At 38.1% G+C, this 27,057-nt stretch overlaps 1 protein-coding gene across 3 annotated transcripts in view; it reads right to left on the reverse strand.

Moving 5' to 3' along the window:
- The window catches only part of heph (polypyrimidine tract-binding protein 1 heph), a 973,663-nt gene that overhangs the window by 490,175 nt on the left and 456,431 nt on the right, over nt 1–27,057 (reverse strand). The window contains exon 1 of one of the 3 annotated variants that reach the window (XR_010948829.1): nt 87–1,075. The exons of the other annotated variants lie outside the window; for them this stretch is intronic. The gene's annotated coding sequence lies outside the window, so the exon portion shown is untranslated. Of the gene's footprint in view, nt 1–86; nt 1,076–27,057 lie in introns of those variants that run through there. 3 annotated transcript variants of the gene reach the window in all.

Raw genomic sequence — 27,057 nt, forward strand, 5'->3', positions numbered from 1 at the left:
AAAGCAATTAAAATAATAATAATTTTGAATCGAAAAAAACTTCACACCAACTCCTTTTTATTTTACTTTTCTTGCTGCTTTCTCACCTAAAAAATTATTTAAAGCTGCTTTGTAATCGCTTCTTGAAGAATTGAAATTTTTCAGATGACTCGAAAGAAAGTCGAAATATGATATTTTGCAAATTTTTTTGGCTGATATTTTGTTGTATTTGCGTTTATAGTTGGCGGTTTAAAAAACGTTGAAATATCTCGCAGTGTTGCTCGTATTTGATTGATATTCACTGATGTATTAAGACATTTGCTATCTCGTGAATCGAGAACTGTCCGCGTTTTTTGATGCTGCGGTGTTGCTACTTTTGCGGCCGTGTTCGATTTGAACGCAACTTTGATTTGGATATTGAAATTTTGTGTGCGTTGTGCGAAGCCTCTTTCTGATTCTTTCTCCTTTTCTTCTTCTTTTTTCAATCTCTCTGGCGTCGCACTCCTCGCTACGATGTCGTGTTTTAATGTTCGACTGTTGGCGCTTGACAGTAACTGCGACGACTTTGACGCTGATGTGTAGTACGACTGCAGCTGCGACTGAGAATGCGGCTAAGAGATTTAATCTTCAGAAAAACAGTAATAGTGAGCAGAGGAGAAGTAGGAAGTAAAGCCGACGATGTTGTTGATAACTGAAACACTGTTGCTCTTTTGCTATTCCACAACTCCTTTTGCTGTAGGTGCAATTTTTTTTTGGCAATTTTTGTTTTCGTTAATATTTTTGTCACTGTTTTTATTTGGATAATGTAAATAAAGTTCTGATGCTTATTTTTGTTGTTTGTTTTTTTTTTTTGCGTTTCTCTTTTGATGATTGTCGTTTGAGATATTTTAATTTATTCTAATTTTTTGCTGTATTTATGCATGTATTTGTTGTTCTAATAATTTAATAGAGCGACAGCGGACAGAATTGGAACGGGTTAAAGCAAAGACTGTACGAAGACTGAAGTAAGAACGGCTGACATTCTAAGGTAATATACCAATTTTCCATTCGGAGTTCTTATTTTGAATCTGTTGAATTCATCGGTGTTTTGCTTGTGTGTGTGCCACACTTTCGTGTTATAAATATGTGTAACCACCATCACCATCATCATAGAAATCAACAACATGAGCGCCGAATCGAGCAATGTATGGACACGTTAACAGGCATGATTGACTCAGTGATTCTCTTCAGACCACGTTCTTGTGCAATTGTATGCGTAGGATACCTTACACGTCCATGTATTTGTGTTCAGAGTACGTTTTTCATCATCGTCATTAACATTCACGATTGAAAATTGTTTTGCGAAGGCATCGCATGTTTATTCTATTTGAATGTGTATGTGTGTGTGTGTACGAGCATTCCTATACGCCCGCCACCACCAGAAATACATTTGCTAGTTTCGTTTATTCGCTCGTATACACCTTCCGGCTTTAATGACGAACAAACGATTTAATGTTATCATACATATTCTGAGTTACGTATTATGCCATCACTACTTTTAATTTGGTGCTCACTATTGGCATACAAAACGCTCTCCACTTCCCTACTTTTTAATACTAACACTCCGAAAAAAGTTGAAGAGATAATATGAAAGACGTCACTTCTCTTTCATTCCTAATTCTTTGTTGTTTTTTATTAATATTTTTTGCTCTCTAACAATTCGAACTGGTTGTTGACTGTTTTCTTACCTGCTGCTTAATATAGCCCTTTGGCTCAGGTACATCGCTCTTTCTTTTCACACTCCTTTCTCATTCTTTTTAATATTAACAAGAACATGTCAGACATTTTTGAGTGGTATGACACTTGTTTTGCACTTTAATTGTTTCTAAATTTTGGCCATTTAAACTGAAGTAATCACTATTACCCTTCCTCCCTTTTTGCTATTTTGTATATACCCTTTGGCGAATTCACAAACTGGACCAAATTAGTTTTAAAATAAGATAGTTAATTCTGTATTTTCTATGTCTATTTTGAAAATCTATTGAACTCTAAACACCATCGACTCTCTTATACATTGAATTACAACCGTGTAAGAGGGGCTCGCACTAACAAACCAATACCTGCGTTGAGAAATTTTTTTTGTTTACTGAGGGATAAATTGGGAGAAAATTCATTAAAATAAAAAAAAAAATTTCAAGCACTTTCTTTATATAAATGGACAAAAACCAGCGCAAAATGTCTATTTATATAAGACATATTCTTGCTAAACTTTGATTTTTAAATTTTGACATAGAAATTGCAAAAATGTAAGAAGTAAATATATAAAAGTGGAGCGCACATTACTTGGATTGGAAAGTTGGTAGGAAAGGAGATATTATTAGTCAATCGATTGCGCTCCACATTCATGTTTTTACTTCTCATAAATATTTTTGCAATATCTATGTCAAAATTTAAAAATCAAAGTTTAGCAAGAATATGGTTTATATAAGGAGACATTTTTCGCTGATTTTTGTCCCTGCGCCCCCTAGCGAAACTTTTTGTATTATGTCATCGGCTGTCGTGAACGTCTGAATTAAGCTCTAAATTTTTAGCCTCTAGCTCATCGAGAAGTTACTTAAAACCCGATCTCTTAATTCCCAATTTCGAAATTCGTATCTAAGTATTTATTATCAAATTATTTCGATCCGTGCACCACCTTACGGAATTTTTTTCTCTTTCTGTTCCTTTGTCACGGCGTCTTAACCTATCTGTAAAGTTTCATAGCTCAAGTTTCGTAGCTCAATGAGAAGTTACTTAAAAATCGATCTCAAAACTCCAAATTTCCAAATTCTTATCTAAATATATCGATCCGTGCGCCATCTAACGGAATTTTTTCTCCTTTGTTACATTTTCTCGTTGTCTTAACCTATCTGTTAAGTTTTACGCTTGTAGCTCAATGAGAACTTACATAAAAATCAATCCCAAAAACTCCCTCCGTTCGTTTCATTTTTCTAAATATCTCAGTCTGTGCGCCCTCTAGCGAAACCTTTTGTATTGTGTCATCGGCTGTCATAGAAATTTCAAGTCTCTAGCTCATCGAGAAGTTACTTAAAAGCTGGTTTGAACATTTTCAATTTCTTATCTAATTATTTCGATCCGTCCGCCATCTAACGGATTTGTATCCTTTTGTTGCATTGTCACAGTGTACTAACCTATGTATAAAGTTTCACGTTTGTAGCCCAATGAGAAGTTATGTACTTAAAAAGCGACTACAACATTTGTATGGAAAGTGGACAAACATTCAACCGACCTAATATAAAGGAAGTAAAAAAAATAAAAAGATGTAAGGCGCGATAACCTCCGAAGAGATATTTGACCGAGCTTTTCTTCCAATTTGACTCGTGCTCCTTTTAATTTTTCCTTCAAATTGGCTGGATGTCACCTACTTGTTTTATGCCGACTCCAAACGGCGTCTGCAAGGCAGATGAGTTTTCACTGAGAAGCTTTTCATGGCAAAAATACACTTTTCTTTTAATTGAAAAAACTTGTTTCTAAAATTTTGATGTTACTTTGTCCGGGCGTGAACCAGGATCTACGGTGGCGTAGGCGGAGCACGCTACCATTCCAACAACAAAAGCCTGATTAAAAACAAAGAAAAAGTCATTTTCCATAATTTCCATCTTACCATGATTGGTGGCAAAGTGTTAAGTGCCATCATCGATTCTTCCCCAGTTACCCCGTGGATCCGCCAATGATACACCACAAACATAGAAGAATCTCTAAGTATTTGACAAACCATCATTGATATTGGCAACTGGCTCCAGAATTGTTCGGAGCGGCCAGTTTTGGTTAATGATCAATTACCTAACGGTCACACGCCATACTAAAAACTTTCCATGCATTTACATTTCTTCGGAACTAAGCTTCTTACGCATCCAATATAAAGTTAAAATAAAAGAAGCACAAGGAAGTAAGTATTTGCGTTGACAACAGAGTTCTTTAATGCAGCATTTAGCTCTTATTAATTTCATAACAGTAAACTTTCTGTAACTCTCCTCATCATATACGCTGTAGATTTAAATCCATAACATTTGATACCCACATGCCACATGTAGATGTCATACTCCAACAGCCCCTCTTCCCATTATCCACGTACACGCGTAGCTATGTTGAGGAAAATCAAAGCATTTTCCATTAGACAACATGCTGCTCACTTGCCCGTATTTAGGGGTTGCATCCATAATGTTGGCAATAAAACTTGACTCATTCGGCTTTCATATTCGTGCTTTTATCGCATTGCATCACTTCACTTTTTCCGAAACAAATAAAACCGCGCAATGTGTGCAGATATGTTTATGCCGCCTCCGTTCCCCCCTTTTATTTTTGCTTTCCCTTGCAGCTTACATTCATTGTTATTGCTTTTGTGTAATCATATCACTGCCAAATAACCGAGACAGATAGTGAATAACATATGTGCAAGCGAGACACAAACATACATATGTACGACGTATATGCAAAGCATATTCACAGGCACCAATAAAAGCACATGCGTCAAAGAAAAATCAACGAGAAAGTAATTGTTACACCTGCTAGCACATTTTCGACGGGCATCATACGAACAAAAATGCCCCTTCCACATGAAGGAGACAGCAGCGCAGTACAGGTGAGTATCACCGAACTCACTTGCTCGTAGTGCCACGACATCACTACACGAAGAAGAATCAACACGTACCTCGCATACTAACGATGACACTACGAAAGTCAAATCCGCTGACACGAAAGGGAAACAAATCGTATAAAGACTCATAGCCGACTCTGGACTCCGAAATGTGTTTGCGCAGGCCCTCCACTCCATTTATTGCAGAAGGAGAAATTTTTAAAAGTGGGCAAGCATTCTTTATTTACGTGCTCTTTTACTTTTTGGAGGGTGTTGCTTTACCCATGTTAAAAGTTTTCATTTTCGAAAGTTTTGTCGCAGCTTTTTACTTAGTATGGGATGTTTGGAAGAAATACGTTGAATTTTAAAATACTTCATTGTTAATTGGCTCTTAACAGCCTAGACGATTTTGGCTGTTGCTAAGAAAGCAACGCCCGTCATTGCTGCTTCACGATAACTGACACCAATTGAGAGCATCAAGAAAGTTTAAGACTTCCTCTACTAGTTTGTCTCTCAAAATTGTGTGAAGACCTATCAACCATTCTGAGCAAATTATTTACCAAATGAAGCTTTTTGCTTTGTTTCTTCGCAAATTGTCCATGTCTGCATAAAGATCATGCAGATCATCATTAAACCTCCTAAAAAACTAACAAAAATCCTTTATTTATATATTCAGTAAGTGATAGATCTGCAATACTTAACTGCTTTTTTCGTTCGTAAGAAATATTCAAAGGACCATTCTATTAGCCAGAAATCTTAATGAAATATTTTTAAATTTCAACCCACATACATATAGACATATTTAGCAGGAGGCTCTGGCAACCCCAAGTTTCTCATGGAATTATGCACTGGGGGGCGAGATGACTTCTGATCTAATTATATAAACTTAGCCACTCTAAACTAATTTTCGAACTACAATGTCGGTTTGCATATCTATTTGGAACGGCCTAAGTTGCATAGACGAACCAATTTTATTGAGCCCACCTTATGACATGAAAATTTATCCGTATGTCTAATAAAGTCGTTAGCTATATAAAAATAGACAGGGGTTGCAGAGTTAACTCTGCCATAAATGAAATATCGCATCATGAGGTAAAACAAATAAGATCAACGCGTCTGAACGGTGGACGGCCAACACCGTTAGTTTGACTTACTTATATAGGATTTAGGCCGAAGCTTTTACGGGGCAGCTTGAGCGCAGACCATACGGTATAGCGTTATGAGATACAGGGCGAACAGACTGATTCCATATTCTGCGTTACGAAGTGGCTCTTAGAGCCACAATAGAGGCGTATGGATGGCGCAAGGATGCCGAAATGTCTGACGAAGCGATACACATGTAGACCGATGGTTCCACAGTAGTGAAAGGAGTATGGTCTGCGGTATACTGTTATGATTCGGAAATAAACAGATCCTACAAGCTGTCAGATCTCTGTAGTGTTTTTTAGGCGGAATAGCCATAACTAAAGCAGTATAAATGCTGATATTGGCCGGAATTAAGAAAAGGCGAGAGTTGCACATGATCGACCAAGCGGAAAAGGCGTGGGCCATAGCACGGGGCTGTAAAGTATCTTACAACCTCGACTAACAAAGTTGCTTCTATCATTAAAAAGAGAGGACTGTACGCTTATGACGGGTATTCTGCATGGACATTACCTTCTGGCGTCACATGCCTTTAAATTAGGATTGGTCAGTGATGGCAGACGTAGGAAGGGCGTGTTGAAGAAATGATCGTACACGTCTGTGCTTGTGCCCTGCGCCGGCCAGACGAGGACTGGCGCTATTAGGAGTGATACAGCAGTCAGACCTATAACCCGCAAGTAGCATAGGTCCAACTAGACTTCTAGTATTTGCCAGAAGGGCGGCGTTATTTTATAACGTAGGTCCTGGTTTTTGATAGGGTTTTTAAGTTTGGTCGTTGGGAACACTATGGACTCATTCAGTCTACGTGATCTCCTCACGGACCGCCCAGTTCAACCTAACTTATTGTTAGTTGTCACTGGGAACAGATTATTCATAGCACAATTGTCACATTTCTGTAAAAAGAAGAGCGACATATAAGAATACAGCGTTGAGGTTATTTCATCTAACTTAATATAGTACGAACGAGGCAGTGCAGCTCATTTCTGGTGACAGTGGCTTTTGATATAACCTCAATATCAAAACTAGTCAATATCAGGTGTAAGGACAAATTTCCCGGTACTCGGTGACCCGAACTAAGTGAATGTGTTTCAAGTTTGTAGCTCGATGGCAAGTGCAACTCGGAGCAGAACTTTTTGCGATAGGAATTCCACTCCCTTTTAGCCTGAAATACGTTAAAAACTTTAAGGCTCTATCTTATCAGTAAAATATACAAAAATCGATCGAAACATTCCATACCACGTACACATTTAGTAGTTAAACAGACCCGTTCGCCACCTATCAGAAATTGTTTCTGTCTTTGTTGCATTGTATCGGTGCCCTGCACTTGGTTTTAGGTTTCAAGTTTCGTGTTCAATAAGAGCTTTCTTACAAATTGGTAGCATGACTCCAAAGAGCTTCCTTTATAGATTTTCTAAGGTTCTTTAAATATTTCGATCCTTACTTCCAGAAGAATTTTTATCCCATAAATTAAATTTTGGGGATCCAGGATGGATTATAAATCAAATTTCGGACAGGACAACATCGGTCCACTAAGCTTTCTGCTTACCGCTGAAAAAACATTTCAATTTATTACTAGAAATTAGAGCCAAAGTTAGCTTCTTCAATATGCAGATGGCGCTTTAGTCATCATGAGCCGCAGACGCCTAGCAACATTCAGCTGTCTGGTGGATCAGACGCTTCGGGATGTACACTCCTGGGCATCTGGAGTGGGGTTAACCGCCGATGGGGAAAAATCGATCTAGAAAATATAAGGTCCCTAACTGGACAAAACCTAAGCTTGAAGGAGTAACCCTACAAGAAAAATGTAGCAAACAACATCTAGGAGTCATCATAAATAGTAAGTTGTCGTGGACGCTTCATGTAGAAGAGAGAGCGAAGAAAGCCTCCGCGGTGCTGTATGCATACAAGGGGATGCTAGGACGTACGTGGGGCTTATCACACAAACTGTCTCAGTGAGTATTTAGGGAACCTTCAAACCCATATTTTACCATGGAGTCCTTATTTGGTGGACAGCCTCACATAAAAATACCAAAGAACCCAGGTAATTTACAAAATTCGTGCCAGCCATCCAACCAGCCAGCCTGTCAAGTCAACCTAAATAAAACCGTTTAAAAAATACCACTCCGCGAATTTGGTTCAAAATCTCCAGAGTCAAATTCGCGCAAGGTGTTACATAATAACTAAGGCTGTCCGCATTCGTCCGTAAAATTAAATAAAAAAATTTCCGAGTTTTGTTCCCCTTTTCTTTTATTTACATATTTCTTTGTTTTTTTGCTATATACTTCAATACGGACAGATGTCTCGTACGAGTAGCAACTTCAATTTACTTAACTGATGTATTTGTATTATGTTTTTGAATGTTTTGAGTTAATGTTATAACAAATTGTGTCCAGCTGAAATTTATTTTACACTAGCTTATGCCCGTGGGTTTTACCCCACGTTTCTATAAAAATATACAGGCTACGCGTAACTGGCCATGGGTAAAACATGAGTTGGTAAGATTGGCTTCTGCTACAGCTAATGACTGTTGTTGTATGATATATTCATATTTGTAAAAGGATTCCCCTCGCGTAGGTGAGGTTGACAATAGAGTTGCAGAAGCTCTGAAGCTATAAAGGTTTGTATTGCGCTCATCAATCCCTTCGCAGCTAATGATCGTCCTTGAGCTTCATTGATAAGGATAGGAAATTTGAGGCATTTAAAATTGAAAAGACACATTTATCTGTATCAATGCAACCCTTGGTTTTAAACTTTTTTGTTTTCGAAATTTTCCGATAAAATGAATTGCTTCACTGACATTCGTAAAAGTTTTGTGATGAAAAGCTTTGTCCCACTACATAAGCGAGGAGAATCGAAATAGCGAAGCATAAATATTATGATATTATGGGCCCTGTTTTAAGGATCAATCGATGAGGAGAAATTTCTGATGGCTCAACAGAGCTAACAAACTCAATCGGATATGCACAGCTTAGGACTCTTCCACGACTGTGTTAATAGAGTGATAAGTTGTCTTGGTTCTAGTGATATTGACATCCTCATTTTAAGGTGCCTAAAATGCCTTTTCTCAAAGGCATTTATAGTTTGTAAAGATAGATTCAATATTTGGAAGAAACATTAGCTATTTAAACTTCAGGTGATGTCATAATTTCTCAAAAACTTGCAGCAAAATAAATCAAATCTCTAAGTAAAGAAATAGGAATTTTGCCATAATTACTTTCAAGAAGTTGTTTAGCAAAAGCTGTTGCTGAAGTATTTCCGCCAAAATGCCCTCTCATATTTCTAAAGAGAGTAAATTTTTGTACGTAAAGCTGTCTATAGACGGAAAAGAACGCATTTGCTTCAACTGCGGCTGTTCCGGCAAGTAACAGGAAAGCACCACCTTTGGGATGATCATTACACCTTAAATTCTTAAGGGTTCGGTATAAAACTTGCAGCGACTCCCGCACATCCTCACTTTGGCCGGACCTTTTGCTTATGTTGCACATCGGTGTATCAGATGTTGCAGACAGTGGTCATTTAAATGCGGAGTTGTGCGTCCACCACACAAAGGGTACGCGCGGTATCTGAGAAAGCAACTGCCATAGTGATTTCTCTTTTTGCTCTTAAATCAATTAATGTCAAATTAAACAGAATTTGTTTTCCGATTCCTCCAGGCGTATCCAGAAATACCAACCCTAAAGATAGCATAAAAGAATACTAAAAGAATAACAGCCAACCCCAACTCTGCAACCAAGCTTTACGTGTTGAAATAACCTAAGTTTTTAAGACAGCCATATTTCTGAAAGTCCCGTTTGTCTTGTTTTTTTTTCTGTTCCATATATTACGGGTGCTTTTAGGACTTAACGTCGTATAGCTCCTTACCAATTTTCATTATTCCATTTGTATGGGAGGTGCCACGCCCGTATGAAACATTCCATTTGTATGATAGGTGCCACCCCCTTTTTATACTCAGTTGAGCAGAGCTCACATAGTATATTAACTTTGATTGGATAACGGTTGGTTGTACAGGTATAAAGGAATCGAGATAGATATAGACTTCCATATATCAAAATCATCAGTATCGAAAAAAAATTCGATTGAGCCATGTCCGTCCGTCCGTCCGTCCGCCCGTTAACACGATAACTTGAGTAAATTTTGAGGTATCTTGACCAAATTTGATGTGTACGTTCCTGGGCACTCATCTCAGATCGCTATTTAAAATGAACGATATCGGACCATAACCACGCCCACTTTTTCGATATCGAAAATTTCGAAAAATCGAAAAAGTGCGATAATTCATTACCAAAGACGGATAAAGCGATGAAACTTGGTAGGTGGGTTGAACTTATGAAGCAGAATAGAAAATAAGTAAAATTTTGGACAATGGGCGTGGCACCGCCCACTTTTAAAAGAAGGTAATTTAGAAGTTTTGCAAGCTGTAATTTGGCAGTCGTTGAAGATATCATGATGAAATTTGGCAGGAACGTTACTTGTATTACTGTATGTATGCGTAATAAAAATTAGCAAAATCGGAGAACGAACACGCCCACTTTAAAAAACAAATTTTTTTTTAAGTGAAATTTTTACAAAAAATTTAATACCTTTACAGTATATAAGTAAATTATGTCAACATTCAACTCCAGTAATCATACGGTGCAACAAAATACAAAAACAAAAGAAAATTTCAAAATGGGCGTGGCTCCGCCCTTTTTCACTTGATTTGTCTAGGATACATTTAATGTCATAAGTCGAACAAATATTTACCAATCCTTGTGAAATTTGGAAGGCGCTTAGACTCTAGGACTATAACTGCTTTCTGCGAAAAAGTGCGAAATCGGTTGAAGCCACGCCCAGTTTTTATACACAGTAGATCGTCTGTCCTTCCGCTCGGCCGTTAACACGATAACTTGCGCAAAAAACGATATATCTTTACTAAACTCAGTTCACATAATTACCTAAACACACTTTGTATTGGTATAAAAAATGACCGAAATCCGACTATGACCACGCCCACTTTTTCGATTTCGAAAATTACGAAAAATTAAAAAAATGCCATAATTCTATACCAAATACGAAAAAAGGGATGAAACATGGTAATTGCATTGGTTTATTGACGCAAAATATAACTTTAGAAAAAAACTTTGTAAAATGGGTGTGACACCTACCATATTAAGTAGAAGAAAATGAAAAAGTTCTGCAGGACGAAATCGAAAGCCCTTGGAATCATGGCAGGAATACTGTTCGTGATATTACATATATAAATAAATTAGCGGTACCCGGCAGATGATGTTCTGGGTCACCCTGGTCCACATTTTGGTCGAAATCTCGAAAACACCTTCACATATACAACTACAACAACTCCCTTTTAAAATTCTTATTAATACCTTTAATTTGACACCAATATTGTACAAACGCATTCTAGAGTCAACCCTGGTCCACCTTTATAACGATATCCCGAAAAGGCGTCCACCTATAGACCTAAGGCCCACTCCCTTTTAAAATTCTTATTAATACCTTTAATTGGACACTCATATTGTACAAACACATTATAGAGTCACCCCTGGTCCACCTTTATAACGATATCACGAAAAGGCGTCCACCTATAGAACTAAGGCCCACTCCCTTTTAAAATACTCATTAACACCTTTCATTTGATACCCATATCGTACAAACAAATTCTAGAGTCACCCCTGGTCCACTCTTATATCGATATTTCGAAAAGGCGTCCACCCATATAACTAGGGCCCACTGCCTTTTAAAATACTCATTAACACCTTTCGTTTGATACCCATATTGTATAAACGCATTCTGGGGTCATCGCTGGTCCACCTTTATGGCGATATCTGGAAAAGGCGTCCACTTATAAAACTAAGGCCCACTCTCTTTTAAAATACTCATTAACGCCTTTCATTTGATACCCATATCGTACAAATTCTAGAGTCACCCCTGGTCCAACTTTATGGCGATATCTCGAAAAGGCGTCCACCCATAGAACTAAGGCCCACTCCCTTTTAAAATACTCATTAACACCTTTCATTTGATACCCATATCGTACAAGCAAATTCTAGAGTCACAACTGGTCCACCTTTATATCGATATTTCTAAAAGGCGTCCACCCATAGAACTAAGGGCCACTCCCTTTTAAAATACTCATTAACACCTTTCGTTTGATACCCATATTGTATAAACGCATTCTAGAGTCATCCCTGGTCCACCTTTATGGCGATATCTCGAAAAGGCGTCCACCTATAAAACTAAGGCCCACTCTCTTTTAAAATACTCATTAACGCCTTTCATTTGATACCCATATCGTACAAATTCTAGAGTCACCCCCGATCCAACTTTATGGCGATATCTCGAAAAGGCGTCCACCCATAGAACTAAGGCCCACTCCCTTTTAAAATACTCATTAACACCTTTCATTTGATACCCATATCGTACAAACAAATTCAAGGGTCACCCCTGGTCCACCTTTATGGCAATATCTCGAAAAGGCGTCCACCCATAGCACTAAGGCCCACTCCCTTTTAAAACACTCATTAACACCTTTCGTTTGACACCCATATTGGACAAACGCATTCTAGAGTCACCCCTGGTCCACCTTTATAACGATATCCCGAAAAGGCGTCCACCTATAGAGCTAAGGCCCACTCCCTTTAAAAATACTCTTTAACACCTTTCATTTGATACTTATGTCGTACAAGCAAATTCTAGAGTCACCCCTGGTCCACCTTTATGGCGATATCTCGAAAATGCGTGCACCTATAGAACTAAGGCCCACGACCTTATAAAATACTCATTAACACCTTTCATTCGATACCCATATCGTACAAACAAATTCTAGTGTGACCCCTGGTCCACCTTTATGGCGATATCTCGAAAAGGCGTCCACCTATAGAACTAAGGCCCACTCCCTTTTAAAATACTCATTAACACCTTTCATTTGATACCCATATCGTACAAGCAAATTCTAGAGTCACCCCTGGTCCACCTTTATGGCGATATCTCGAAAAGGCGTCCACCTATAGAACTAAGGCCCACGCCCTTTTAAAATATTCATTAACACCTTCCATTTGATACCCATATCGTACAAACAACACATTCCAGCGTTACCCTAGGTACATTTTCCTACATGGTGATTTTCCCTTATTTTGTCTCCATAGCTCTCAACTGAGTATGTAATGTTCGGTTACACCCGAACTTAGCCTTCCTTACTTGTTTATTTTATATTTATCTTAAAAATCGTTTAGGTATGTAGATCTGTTCACTATATATTTCTTATCTTATACATCCGATTATTCGGAGATTACGAACGGGATAAGATTATTGTTCAGCCCCATTCATGAAAGGTGTGAAGTCTTCGGCACAGCCGAAGACAGTCCCGTTCTTACTTGTTTTTATATTGAAGTTGTGTTTAGCCTATGCCCATCTTGGGAAGGTTTGTAGTGCGTGATTCAAATTTAGTTAGGATCGGCCGATCCATTAGGGCGCAACCCGATTTATAGCTACATACAAACATTCATAATTTTAACTTTATATATATTGTAACGAATTTGCTGCAAATCCTCTTATTTGCAATCCTCTGCTAAGTTCGAATCACTAAACTGTTGAATAAATAACTCCAATATTGAATGATGGAAAAATGGCCTTTATTAAGTACTTCACAATAACACTTATACTTTGCTACTCGCTGGCTTAATAACCAAACTGATTGATAACTCAAATGAAACTCTACTATTGGCCGCCAGATCGCGTGCTTAATCAAACTGATTGATAGCTCAACTCAAACTGAATTACTTTTTACTCGCCTGCACCGCTTTTATAGTTTACGCTGCATACTTCTAGGCTCTTCGATTTCCAGAAGTTACTAGTTGTTTCGGCTACAAAATCGCCAGCCACAACTACGTGCACAATTTATTGCCCTCTCTTGTGACCACTCAGATAAGATATATGCCTGTGTTTGTAGTTTACAATCTCCCGCACACACATAAGCGTATAAGTAAATTCATCGGTGTGTGACATCTCATCTCTCGCTGCCTTGTATGTAAATGTTGCTCGTCGGAATGTGTATATATGTGTAGGCGCAAGTATTGATTCGTTTATGTAGATACATAATGATTGAATTATTGATGTGAATTCACGTCACTGCTTAGCATCGGCCTGGAGATGGCAGCACTCCTCAGTTTTGCTAATGATCGTAACACTGCCCTCCACCTAAGTCTGATCGACCCGATCAGACAAATCTCCCAATCTAAACGCCGCTAGCATCTCCAAATGTACCACTCTTCTACTCCGTGGTTTCTCAATGCTTTGTATGCGGTAGATGGTATCACTGATCTTCTTCACAACCTTGTAAGGGCCTTCCCAACTGCACCGAAATTTGGATGGAACACCTTTCCGCCGGTGAGGTTTGTATAACAGTACCAAATCTCCCGCCAAGAAACCTTTCGAATTATTGTTCTCATGGTACCTGTGTTTCATCGTACCACTCAATACCCTGGTTCGTTCCTTCACACTCTGTTGTTTGGCCAATGAACCACTTCGTAGAGCTTGCGCTGTACGAATTTTCTTTGCATAATCGGTATCGTTCCCACATTTTACAACAGTAGTGCGCTCCGGCTTGAAACTGCCCTCGCATTCTTTCTCGGAAATTCGTTGCTTCGCTTTCCTGCGTCTTTTAGGTTTTGTCAATGCCAGTGTTTCTCTCGCAGGTACTTTTGATTTTGATTTATTTGGCCCATTCGTTTCATCAACCTTTACCTTTGACTTTCGTGGCCTTTGTCGACTTTTCTCCACCAGTACTCTATTACTGCTGAAACCTTTTTCAAAACTGAAGTTAACTGGCACATCCTGGTTCTTATAATGCATCGCCCTTCTCCGGATATCGATCTCGATGTCATGGTCAACCAAGAAATCCACTCCCAATATAACTTCATCGACAATCTCCGCCACAACGAATTTGTGTAAAACCATGACCTTCCCAATTAAGACTTCACATATTACTTCTCCCTGGACTTGATTATACTCGCCAGTGACCGTACGCAACCTTGCTCCAGGTAACCGCTTTACTTTCCTGTTAACCAAATCAGATCGGATCAAGGAATGAGATGCGCCCGTATCTACAGTCAGTACACGCTCCTTGCCATCCACATTCCCTCTGACGGTAAGACTGCTTGATTTCCTTCCAATTTGCGACACAGATATCACAGGACATTCAATAGCCCGGTCTAGCTCTCTACCTCTTACTCGCTCTTGCTCATCTCCTCCAGCTTTGCGTTTATGGCCACCCACATTGTTGGAACTATTGGAATTGCTACTGCAATGACGTGCAATGTGACCTGGGTTACCGCACTTGAAACATTTCATAACTCCGGCATTTTTCTGTTGTGATCCCTTCAGATCTTCCAAAATTGTATCTACCCACTCTGGCCTTTCTACTTCCACACGATGAGCTTTGTATGCTGGTTTACTTAATAATGACGCCGTTTCCTGAGTCAATGCATGGGATACCGTTTCAGAAAATGTTTGCTTTGGGTTCGCGTATGTGGCTCGCTTCGTTTCGACGTCCCGTATGCCATTTATTAAGCTCTGAATCTTCACTCTTTCCGTGTATTCCACGGGTGCATCCGCATTTGCAAGATGAGCCAATCTTTCAATGTCAGAAGCAAACTCCTGCAAAGTCTCGTTAGCTTTTTGGTAGCGGTTTTGCAATTCTATTTGAAATATCTGTTTCCTGTGTTCGCTTCCGTATCGCCGTCCTACAGCAGCCATCAATGCGTCATAACTGTTCCGTTCGTACTCTGGAATAGTCTGTAAGATTTCGGCAGCTGGTCCTTTCAATGCTACGAAGAGCGCGGCAACTTTATCTTCCACATTCCAGTTGTTGACTGCTGCGGTCTTCTCAAACTGTAGCTTAAAGACCTGGAAAGGAACAGAACCGTCAAGGGTGGTGTTTTTACCTTTGGATTACTCGCTGAAACTGCTGGACGATTTAATTGTAACTGCTCCATACGACCCTTCAAATCATCGACTTCTGCCTGAAATTGAACGATTTTTGCATCCTGCGCTTCCAGCTTTGATGTTACCCTTGCTGCCTGTGCTTCTAACTGTGAAGACATTTGTGACGACATTTCGGATATACGCGTTTCTTGTGCTTCCATCTGGGATACCATATACGTCTTCTGTTCTTCTAGTTGAGATGACATATACGTTTTCTGTTCTTCTAGTTGAGATGCCACTATCGATGTTTGAGCAGATATTGCAGCCAAAATCATGTTCAAGTCTGTGTTCGCCATTGTCTGCGGTGTTTCTTCGATTTTTGTTATTTCCTCGCCATCAAGATGAAAGTCATACTCTTCCACATCAATTCCTTCTCCTTCCATTGCCTCTCGTAGCCGTGCCTGAAGTTCAAGTTTAACGCCGCTTGTATTCAATCCACGGCTCTCCAACTCCTTCTTTAGTTGCTGGATCTTCAATTCACTGAACTTTGCCATGTCCTTGTTGTCCTCTGGAATTTATTCAACAATTCCTCTTCTGACACCAATTGTTACGAATTTGCTGCAAATCCTCTTATTTGCAATCCTCTGCTAAGTTCGAATCACTAAACTGTTGAATAAATAACTCCAATATTGAATGATGGAAAAATGGCCTTTATTAAGTACTTCACAATAACACTTATACTTTGCTACTCGCTGGCTTAATAACCAAACTGATTGATAACTCAAATGAAACTCTACTATTGGCCGCCAGATCGCGTGCTTAATCAAACTGATTGATAGCTCAACTCAAACTGAATTACTTCTTACTCGCCTGCACCACTTTTATAGTTTACGCTGCATACTTCTAGGCTCTTCGATTTCCAGAAGTTACTAGTTGTTTCGGCTACAAAATCGCCAGCCACAACTACGTGCACAATTTATTGCCCTCTCTTGTGACCACTCAGATAAGATATATGCCTGTGTTTGTAGTTTACAATCTCCCGCACACACATAAGCGTATAAGTAAATTCATCGGTGTGTGACATCTCATCTCTCGCTGCCTTGTATGTAAATGTTGCTCGTCGGAATGTGTATATATGTGTAGGCGCAAGTATTGATTCGTTTATGTAGATACATAATGATTGAATTATTGATGTGAATTCACGTCACTGCTTAGCATCGGCCTGGAGATGGCAGCACTCCTCAGTTTTGCTAATGATCGTAACAATATATAGATAAAAGATGTGGATGGACTGAAGTTTACAAAAAATTTTAACGGAGGAAGATTACTAAACATCCAAAAGGAATAACAGCGAAACAACTTTGTAGTCAAACTTTAGCCGTTATAATAACCTAAGTTTGTACGGCAGCCATAGTTCTGAAAAATCCCATTTGTAGGAAGGTTCCACGCCCGCTTTTCCCCAATCCCACATTTTACTGGAGGTGTTTCATAATCTTACCATTACTACATCCACAGATATACAGTATGATAAATTCCATTTATATGGGAGGTGTTGAGCTCCTTCTCCCCCACCCCACATTTTCTTGGGGGTTTAAGGGATTGACCTCATATAACTCCTTTCTGAATTTCAATGTTCTAGCATGAATACCTTTAGAGTTATTAGTACCAAATATTCATTTTGCATGGGAGGTGCCACGCCCCTTTTATATATCGATATTACTTTTAGCCTATGACCATCTTTGAAAGGTTTCTACTGGGTTGTGCAAATTTGGTTGTGATCGGTCGATCCGTTTAGGACGCAACTCGATCTATACATACGTAATTTGAATTATATATATATAGATTTAAAGTCATACTTGCCACCTATCCAATTTAAATCTAATACCAATTAAAGTTTACAACCAGCGTTTCCAAATGCACTTCCCTTTGGCTAAGCCATTTACCTGTTTTCCAAAATTTGCATTCACGAAGCCTCTGTGAGCAACATAAAGCGTCGATTCAACTTTTTTTAAAATTCCTCATCAAAACAAAAAATTACAAAATAAAAATATCAAAACAAAAACATTGAGGTATGCAGTGAATGAAAATGGACTAAAAATAAAAGGAAATATTCGTAACATACAGAAAATAACAAATGGTTATATAAATACATCATTCAGCTTTATGACTACGAGGCAACAGGACCCAATAAATATATATACTGTATAGGTACATACTAACATAATATTTAAGGTTACACGAATAACAAAGCTCTATAGTTTTTACATTGTAATCAGTGCAGTGCATCGTAGTAACAAAGTGCGACGGGATACCGACAAAGATATTCGTCGTTCTAAAAAATGACAGGCGATGAAGTCAAAGCACCGATGTCGGCCCACTCGAAGCGTTTAAATGCAGCGTGGCTTTGTACAAGGGCGAGGCAGGGGAGGGAACACAGCTATAACAGCATTGGTATTTAGTGATGATGTCAGTGTATGCGTTTGATGATTTGTACGATGTATCCTTTTTCAATAGGATTACCACAGATTTACATGAAAACGCATCGAAAGTGAATTGCATGAAATGGCATGGACGAAATGGTATTGTGGGACTAAATGTCTCCCAACAACAAAATCGACATGACCCGCACTTACTCAAAAAAAAATGAGAAAATGTTAATTCACAATTGGAATTGCAGCATTCGAAACAAACCGTTTTCTGGGAAGCATGGATTTTACCTCAGAAACGATTTTAGCGATGACTTATATGGAATGCATTTCGGAACTACTTGGATTTGAATGAGATGGAACACAAATTTTGATTATCAGGTATAACTGTGTGTCATGTTTAATCAACAAATCAATCACCAGACCAGGGCCCGTATCGTGTTTCACGATCCGTGATCGAAAACAATTCTCCAAATCTGAATATCTCTAAAATGGTGAATCGGATTAGTGATATATTTGGGTTAGGAATAAAACGCACGTTTGATCCAAAATGAATTATCTTTCTAACAAATTCGTCAGATCAAAGGTGGATTTTTGAACCAGTAGCTTCCCAACAGAAGAAGCTGGCTACAAGCTTATTATAACTGGGTTGCCAATATGCCAACGTGCAATATTACCTGCTTATTTCCTTATCGACTTCTTTTGTATAATTCCTTCATTACGTGACAATTCGACCGATTTCAGTCTCAAAATAAGTAAGCCAATTGTTAGTAGACCAACAAGAATTCGATGAACATAAGTAAGAAACTATCTTTTTTTTTCGAAAATCAGGAGCTGAAACCGTTGCTCAACTATTGTAATTTCACATTGTTTGCATAGCTTGAACTTTACGAGGATTTTCGTTAGGATAATTGGTAACTCTTGCTAAAGAAAATGGTTTCTTATTATATTAAATTGGTTATATTTTGTATGTAGGAAAATATATGTAAAACACAATTTCGACACAAAATTTTCAAAAATCAATACCAACTTTAAGACCCATAACTTGTACCTTGTTAGACTAAAATTGGTTGGGCTAAAAAACTGCATATGCGAAAATTTCAGCACTCCAAATAAAAAAATCCAAAATTTCGTAATACCTTGTTTAATTTTAGTGCTTTTTCAAAAACCATCTTTGAGACTGGTCCGTAATGGTTCATTTACAAAATTCATCAAAACAAATTTTTTTTATTTTTCTCTTCGCTGCTCTTTGTGCTCAAATATTCAAACCCCTCCTTTCGTGTGATGAGCACATCGAAAATGTGTGCTGGGTCTTATTTTTTCTGCATTAACTGCACATACTGGCAAAACTTTTTATCTATATCTGAAAAATTTCTCTCTCGTTGCCGTTTTCCCTGCCATTTTCCGGCCCACTTTTCATCACTGCCTTTTTTTCATTTTTGTGAATTTTTTTATCGCAAATTTTTGTCTTTCATTGTACAGGTGGAAAAACGACAGAACATTTTTGTATTTACATTTGCACGGATTATTGTGATTTCCTGAGTGGGGGAGTGCTAGAGGCTGGTATTGAAACTAGGTAGGTGTTGGCATGAGTACGTTCGTAAATATGTAGCGAAGCAGTCATCCGCCGCAAACGTTGGATTAAAGTTTTAACATAGTCCAGAAACTAAATGACATCTAAATTGGAAAAGATGACACTATTCTTTGGTTTTGTTATTGCCTAAGTTGGCAGATTTAGATTGTTTTGTTTAAGTATATTTAAATGCATGACAAAACTAATAAACTGTTCAACCTAGGAATCATATTGTTTTGTATATCTAAAGCTCACACTTAAAATTAAAATCCTAGCAACATCCACCTTTTTTTACTATTTTGATCATTTTATACTCAGCGTGCTTTGCACAAAGAGTATATTAACTTTGATTAGATAACGGTTGGTTGCACAGGTATAAAGGAATCGAGATAGATATAGACTTCAGTATATCAAAATTATCAGTATCGAAAAAAAATTTGATTGAGCCATGTCCGTCCGTTCGTTCGTCTGTCCGTTAACACGATAACTTGAGTAAATATTGAGATATATTCACCAAATTTGGTAAATGAGCTTACCTGGACCCAGAATAGAGTGCTATTGAAAATTAGCGAAACCGGATGATAACCACGCCCACTTTTTATATATATAACATTTTGGAAAACACAAAAAACCTGATTATTTAGTAAATAGTACACCTAGAATGTTGAAATTTGACGTGTGGACTGATATTGAGACTCTTGATAAAAATGGGCGTGGTACCGCCCACTTGCTATAAAATCAATTTTACAAATATTATTAATCATAGATCAAAAATCGTTAAACCTATCGTAACAAAATTCGGCAGAGAGGTTGCATCTATTAAAGAAATGTTTTGAAGAAAAATTAACGAAATCGGTAAAAGGGTCGTGGACGAATAAAATAAGCTATATCTTAGCGAAAAAAGCTTTGTATCAATAGAATTTTACTTTCTAAATTGAATTATAACATTAAATTGGAAAACACTAAAATTTTTGCAAATGGGTGTGGCACGCCCCTTTTATGACTAAGCAATTTTCTATGTTTCGGGAGCCATAACTCGAGGAAAAATTAACATATCGTAATGGAATTGTATACACATATTTAACTTATAGCAGAAAATATTTCTAGTAAAAATGGACGGGATCGGTTAAAGACCACGGCAACTTAGATATAAAACAAGTTTAAAAGGGCCGTAGACTAGAATAATAAGCTATAACTTAACAAAAAATAGTTTTGAATCAATGATATTTCACTTATCAAGATTTATTGTAAGAGGAAATGGGGAGACATTTTTTTTTTAAACGGGCGGTGCCACGTGTTATGTAGAAAAGTAATTTATCTGACATGAAATGTACTATTGAAGCTCACGATGAGTATATAATGTTCGGTTACACCCGAACTTAGACCCCTTTACTTTTTTTCATTTAATCCACACGCCAACCATGAATAATGTAATGGACCATGTCAAAGCCATGCGCTGGCCATGCACTTCGTTATCATCATAACAATCGATATCAGCATAATCAAAAAATTCAATACCATCACCATTTCGTTCATAAAAATTGTTATTGATTCTGCATCAGTTGTAGTAGCGAACGATTTAAAGGATTTCCGCTTAATTTGTTTGCATAAATGAGAGTAACAGTACTTTTGTTTTTATGGGCGGCCGCCGTGGTGTGGTAGTAGCGTGATCCGAGCGAAGATCGTGGGTCAACTCCCGGTCAAAGCAACATCGAAAATTTAGAAGAGTGTTTCCATTGGAAAAAAGTTTTTCTAACCGTGGTCGCCCCTCGGCAGTGATTTGACAAACATTCCGAGTGTATTTCTCAGTGAAAACTCATCTGCCTTGCAGATGCCGTTCGGAGTCGGCATAAAAAATGTAGGTCCCGTCCGCCAATTTGTAGGAAAAATTAAAAGCAAGAGAAGAGAAGCTCGGCCTAAAATCTCTGCGGAGGTTATCGCACCTTGTATTTGTTCATTTATTTTTATTGCACTTTTCTTTACTCGTTAAATCATTTGCGTACTCATTCTACACATATTTATACGTATTTTTACTCAACTAAATAAATAAACCAACGTTCCGTCCGTTCCGTCCGTTTATCTCGAGACATTTGTTGGATTACAACTTATGCTTACCTGGAAAGAGAAGAAAAAAACCAAAATAAAATGTGGTATTAAAAAGACATTCGTACCGAAGCAAAAATATAGTACAAAGCATAAAGATCCAGCAGTTAACGAGTAAGAAATTTTTTCGAAACATACAGTAGCGAACACGAAAATAGCCGTGGAAATTCGATCAAAAGGCGGCTTTTAATCCCTCTCGCGATATTTTAATAGTACTAGCTATTAGTTTGACAATTTTGTTTAAAATATTGAGTAAAATTTTATTGGGCGATTCGGGAAACAAGTTTGTAAATAACAAGGCACCCTATTACGCATGACAAAAACGCTTACAAGGTATAAACGTTCTCTCTTCTGGTCGGCCAGGATTTTTTTCAATGTGTCTGCGCAATTTAGATTTTTCAAATCAATCTCCAAACAAAAGGAAATCAAGAAATAAACAGAGTAAAATATTCAAATTTGTATTTTTTATTTTAGAAAAAATATTAATATGTATGTGTGTAACTGAGACATTTTTTTCATTGCATAAAAACGTCGATGACCGCTTTCGGGAAACACAAATTAGTAGTTCGATCCATTGTGGATTAAACAAGTGTGATATCTGTTAGAGTACGAATTATGATATACTTTGTAACAAACACTTTGTTATATATTATCAGTATTACATTGTATTTTGCGTATGTTTCTCAATTATAAATTGAATATATTTTATTTAATTACTCAATAAACTATACCATAGTACAGGTCTACAAATAGGATATGTAGCAGCACGCACATACACAGCCACGCTCAACTGATAAAATGCTTGTTCTTGTTCGTTTTTTTTGTGGATGCTATTTGGCACTGTTGTACTTCTTAGGTTCAAGAAAAGTGTATTAGCTGCTAACGAAAACTGCGTAAAATTTTTATCGTAAAATTAGAAAGAAATGCCCTTATTTACTTTCAAACGAGCACTTAATTACATCCACCTTAACTTAACACTGTTTTATCTCTAAAAGCACTGTTTTATCTCTAAAAAGGAGTTTTAATTTTAAAATGGTGCGAACGTCATTTCAAAATATTAAAATCACATTTAAGTTGACGTTTTGCGTTGCATACTTGCGAAAATACGAGAAATTAAAATAAAAGTGAAATTATTGAAGTGAGAGTGAAAAAATGGACAGAAATCAACGAATTTTGAGGGATTTTGCGATTGTAGATGATGCAATCCCAAGTAGGAGGAAAAAAGTGTACAAAACGCGGTACGATCCTTTCCAAATGGAGGAAGACGATTTTTATAAACGATATCGATTCGATAAGGCTACAGCTCTATATCTCATAGAAATTTTGGATATTGACGAACCTTTGATTAACAGGGGACTTCCAATTTCGGCCAGCCTGCAGGTTCTCACGGCGTTGCGATTTTTAGGAAGAAATGTTCACCAAAGTGACATTGGTGGGTGCTATAATTTGTGCTCTGCAGAAATTTACTTAAATTTACCAATTTTAGTCATTTAAGGTGATCTTCATGGAATGTCACAGGCTACAGTTGGAAGGGTTATAAAAAAACATGTGCAAAAAGATTGCCCTTTTGTTGCCACACTTCATTGCATATCCATCCAATCAGGAGTTGGTTGACGTAAAATCTAAGTTTTACAACGTGTCCAGATTTCCTGCAATTATTGGAGCAATTGATTGCACACACGTTAGGATAAAATTCCCTGCGAAGGATGTTGGAGTGATGATGGCAGGACATTACCTTAATAGAAAGGGGTATTATTCCTTAAACGTTCAGGTTAAACTTTTTTTTGCTCACTTTGTTGTGTTTTTAATCATATAATATAAAATACATCCATAGATCGTATGTGATGCAAACTGCAAAATTATTTTTAAATCGAAATTCCGTTCTATTTCCGAACGTCTTCGTGTAGATTTGGAACAGCGAAAAATGTTATTATTGCTGTTGCTGTACTTCACAACATCGCTAAGGAACGGAATTTGACATGCAAGTTAGAGAAAAATCAATTTTTAAACGATGTACTGTCGTTTTTTTTTCTTTACAGTTTTAGATGCCACAGGAAGGGCATTTCGTTCAGCATTTATTAATGCTCATTTTTAGTAATCTTTAAAAGATACACCTTGGCATATCGCATGTACCTTATTGTTGTGTGAACGTCCTAAGATTTTCAATCATGCGATTTAATTCGAACGCATTAAGCTTGTCAAAAATGACTTTTGAATGAAAACAAATCACCCATGTAAATAAATAAAGAAAAGTCAACAACAAGCAACCAATTGAAGCAATTTTTGATAAAAACTATAATTAATAATTTACCGGGAGTTAGGTTTCATAAACGAATCGCACACTAATTTTCTCACCAAATTTCATCTAAAAGTTTTATATTTTACCCGGAATCGGTAATAGTGCACTGATTAAATATACAACCTCGACTACTAGCACGCGTCTAAAAATGCCGGGATAGGCGTCAAACCACGCGTCTTTTAACTCTGTGAGGAGATATTTTCACCTAACTTTTATCAATATTTATCATTTTTATCAATAATTTATATCAATTGTATTTCGCCAGACTTTTTTTTTAAGTGCGCCAAAGGCTGCAAATACAGAAAAGTGCTCTGTGCAATAGTACGATGGATCCCACCCCTCCTTCGCATAATTAATACCGACGACAAAGCCAGGATAATTGTTTACTTTAGCTCACAACTGCTAAAACTCGTCCAAAAATATCAGGAGAGGTGTCAAAAGACGCGCTTTGCACCCAGGATCACGAATCCGAAGGTGGAAATTCAAAATTTTATTTCATTTCGGAGATATTTGCATAAAAATTGAAAATTTTCATGTGGTTGTTGTTGTTTTGATGACTTTTGTAGTACCCACAAGAAAAACTGTGGGTAAAAGTGTTTTGCGCGGATATAGTTTTGGTCTCCAAACCTGTGTAGAACCCACACAGGGTAATTTTTTACAAGCGCGGCCGAAGGCCGCCAATGCAGAAAGTTGTTCTGCGCAAAAATACTATGGATCCCACAACCGGTTTCGGAGCGCTCCGGGGCTATTTTTCGGTTTTTTGAAAATAACTTGACAGAAATAATATATTTTGAATTTCCGCTCTCGGATTCGTAGTCCTAGGATCAAAACGCGTCTTTTGACATTTCTCCCGATATTTTTGGTCGGGTTTTAGCAGTTGTGAGCTAAAGTAAACAACCAAAAATGACCAGTGGCGAATACACACTAAGTTAGGGTAATTCTATACGACAGCATAACACTCTTAATATGTGTCCAAGAGAGGTGTCAAACGACGCGTCTTGACATCAGTATTAATAATCCGCAGCTGGAGAAGAAAAATTTTAAGTAGTTCAAAAGATATTAACGAAAAACCGAAAAATCACCCACGGGTCTCTACGATACCGGGGGTTGGATCCACATTATTTCTGCTCAGAACACCTTTCTGCATGGGAGGCCATCGGCCACGCTTTTAAAAAATTACTCTGGGTGGGTCCAACACCGGTTTGGAGATCAAAACTATATACGCGCAAAACACTTATGTTCACAATTTTTTTTGTGGGTACCCCAACATTACAACAACCACATGAAAATCGCTAACTTCAACTGCAAATATCTGCGGATAGAGATAAAATTTTTGTTTTCCGGTTTCGGATTATTAATACTGATGTAAATACGCGTCTTTTGACACCTCATCGATATTTTTGGACGCGTATTAGCAGTGTCATGCTGTCGTATAGAATTACCTTATAATTAGTAATGCTCTTTAATGTTGAGCTCGTTGCCTCACTATGTAGACGATATTCAGGGTGTTATAACAAGCCATCTCATGGCAGAGTTTTTAAGACTAGGCGACCAGACTGGTGCCGCGTAGCACATTAGCGGCCGGCCAATGGCTTCGTAAGTGGTTAGCAAGGTTTCTTTATCCTTTCCCTAAGTGATGCCGGCTAGCGATTTGCGGATTTTGTTCCAGCTTTGTACTTTGTATACAATTTCGGGGCCTGCGTTTTAAAGGTCAGAGTGTTATCGAACGTTGTCCCTAAGATCTTTGGGGGACTGACAGTCGGTGGCGTAACACAATCAACGTTAACATCCAATATTTGCGCTTACAACAGAGAGACCGTGGATTTGTTCGGCGATAGTACCTATCGCACGAGGTGATTCCTCAGGGTAAAAGTCTGTAACAGGGGTCGACTGCTAACACGCGTCCAAATTATCGGGAGAGGTGTCAAACGACGCGTATTGACCTCGACAACAGTATGTTGAAGTCGGAAAAGAAAAATCTAATATATGTCTGGAGATATCTGCAGTTAAAATTTGCAATTTTCGTGTGGTTGTTGTACACAGGAAAAAATTGTGTGGACAAAGCGATTTTGCACGGATTTAATGTTCATCCCACCTCATTGGTGGATCGTCCAGAGTATTTTTTTATAAGCGTGGCCAAAGGTCGCCAACGCAGAAACGTGTTCTGCGCAAAAAACACTATGGATCCCAACCCCGGTTTCGGAGTCTCGCGATTTTTCGTTAATATCTTTTGAACGAGTTAAAATTGATATTTTCCTCCTTCGTATTATTAATAATATTCGGATATATAATATGTCAAAACGCCCTCCCGATATTTTTGGATGCGTATTAGCAGTCGAACCCTGTTCTAGAGTTTCACCGACATTAGAAAGACTGAGGAGATAGCTGTTTATTCTAAGAGCAAACTCGTCTATGAGAGGGCCAGGTCCCATTGCCATTATTATGCAGTCGGCGGCGTAGAAAATGAAAATAACTCCTTCTGGTGAGGAAGGCAGCCTTGATATGTAGAAATTAAACAGAAGCGGGGATAGGACACCACCCCGTGGAACCTCCTGTTTAATTATTCTAGGTTTTTATGTTAAGTTCCTGAACTGTACGGATGCCTGCCTACCAATCAGACGACGAGGATGGGTGGACCCTTATAAGTTTTTGGATTCTTTGCTGGGATTGACTATATGTAAGGCTTTTAAGTCTAGTACGAGTACCGTTGTATGGAGGGGGTTCTTTGATTCAGCGCACAGTTTATCTGTGAGTTGGCATTTAGCGCGGTGGTGGTGCTATGTAATTTTTGCAAGCCGCGACGATGATTGGAAAGTCGCGGGTTGGGGTAAATTGAGGAAAAAGGACGGCCTCAAGTGTCTTGGGTACTGGCGATAGGAAAGATATTGGACGATATGAGTATCCAAGCTAGCTGGTTTCCCAAGGTTTAGTATTGGATTTATCTAGCCTTTTCAACTGAATAATGGATCCCATCCAATTGGGGAGGGCCCAATGTACTTCA

Source organism: Eurosta solidaginis, chromosome 1 (assembly GCF_040869045.1).
Source record: "Eurosta solidaginis isolate ZX-2024a chromosome 1, ASM4086904v1, whole genome shotgun sequence".
Classification (NCBI taxonomy): domain Eukaryota; kingdom Metazoa; phylum Arthropoda; class Insecta; order Diptera; family Tephritidae; genus Eurosta; species Eurosta solidaginis.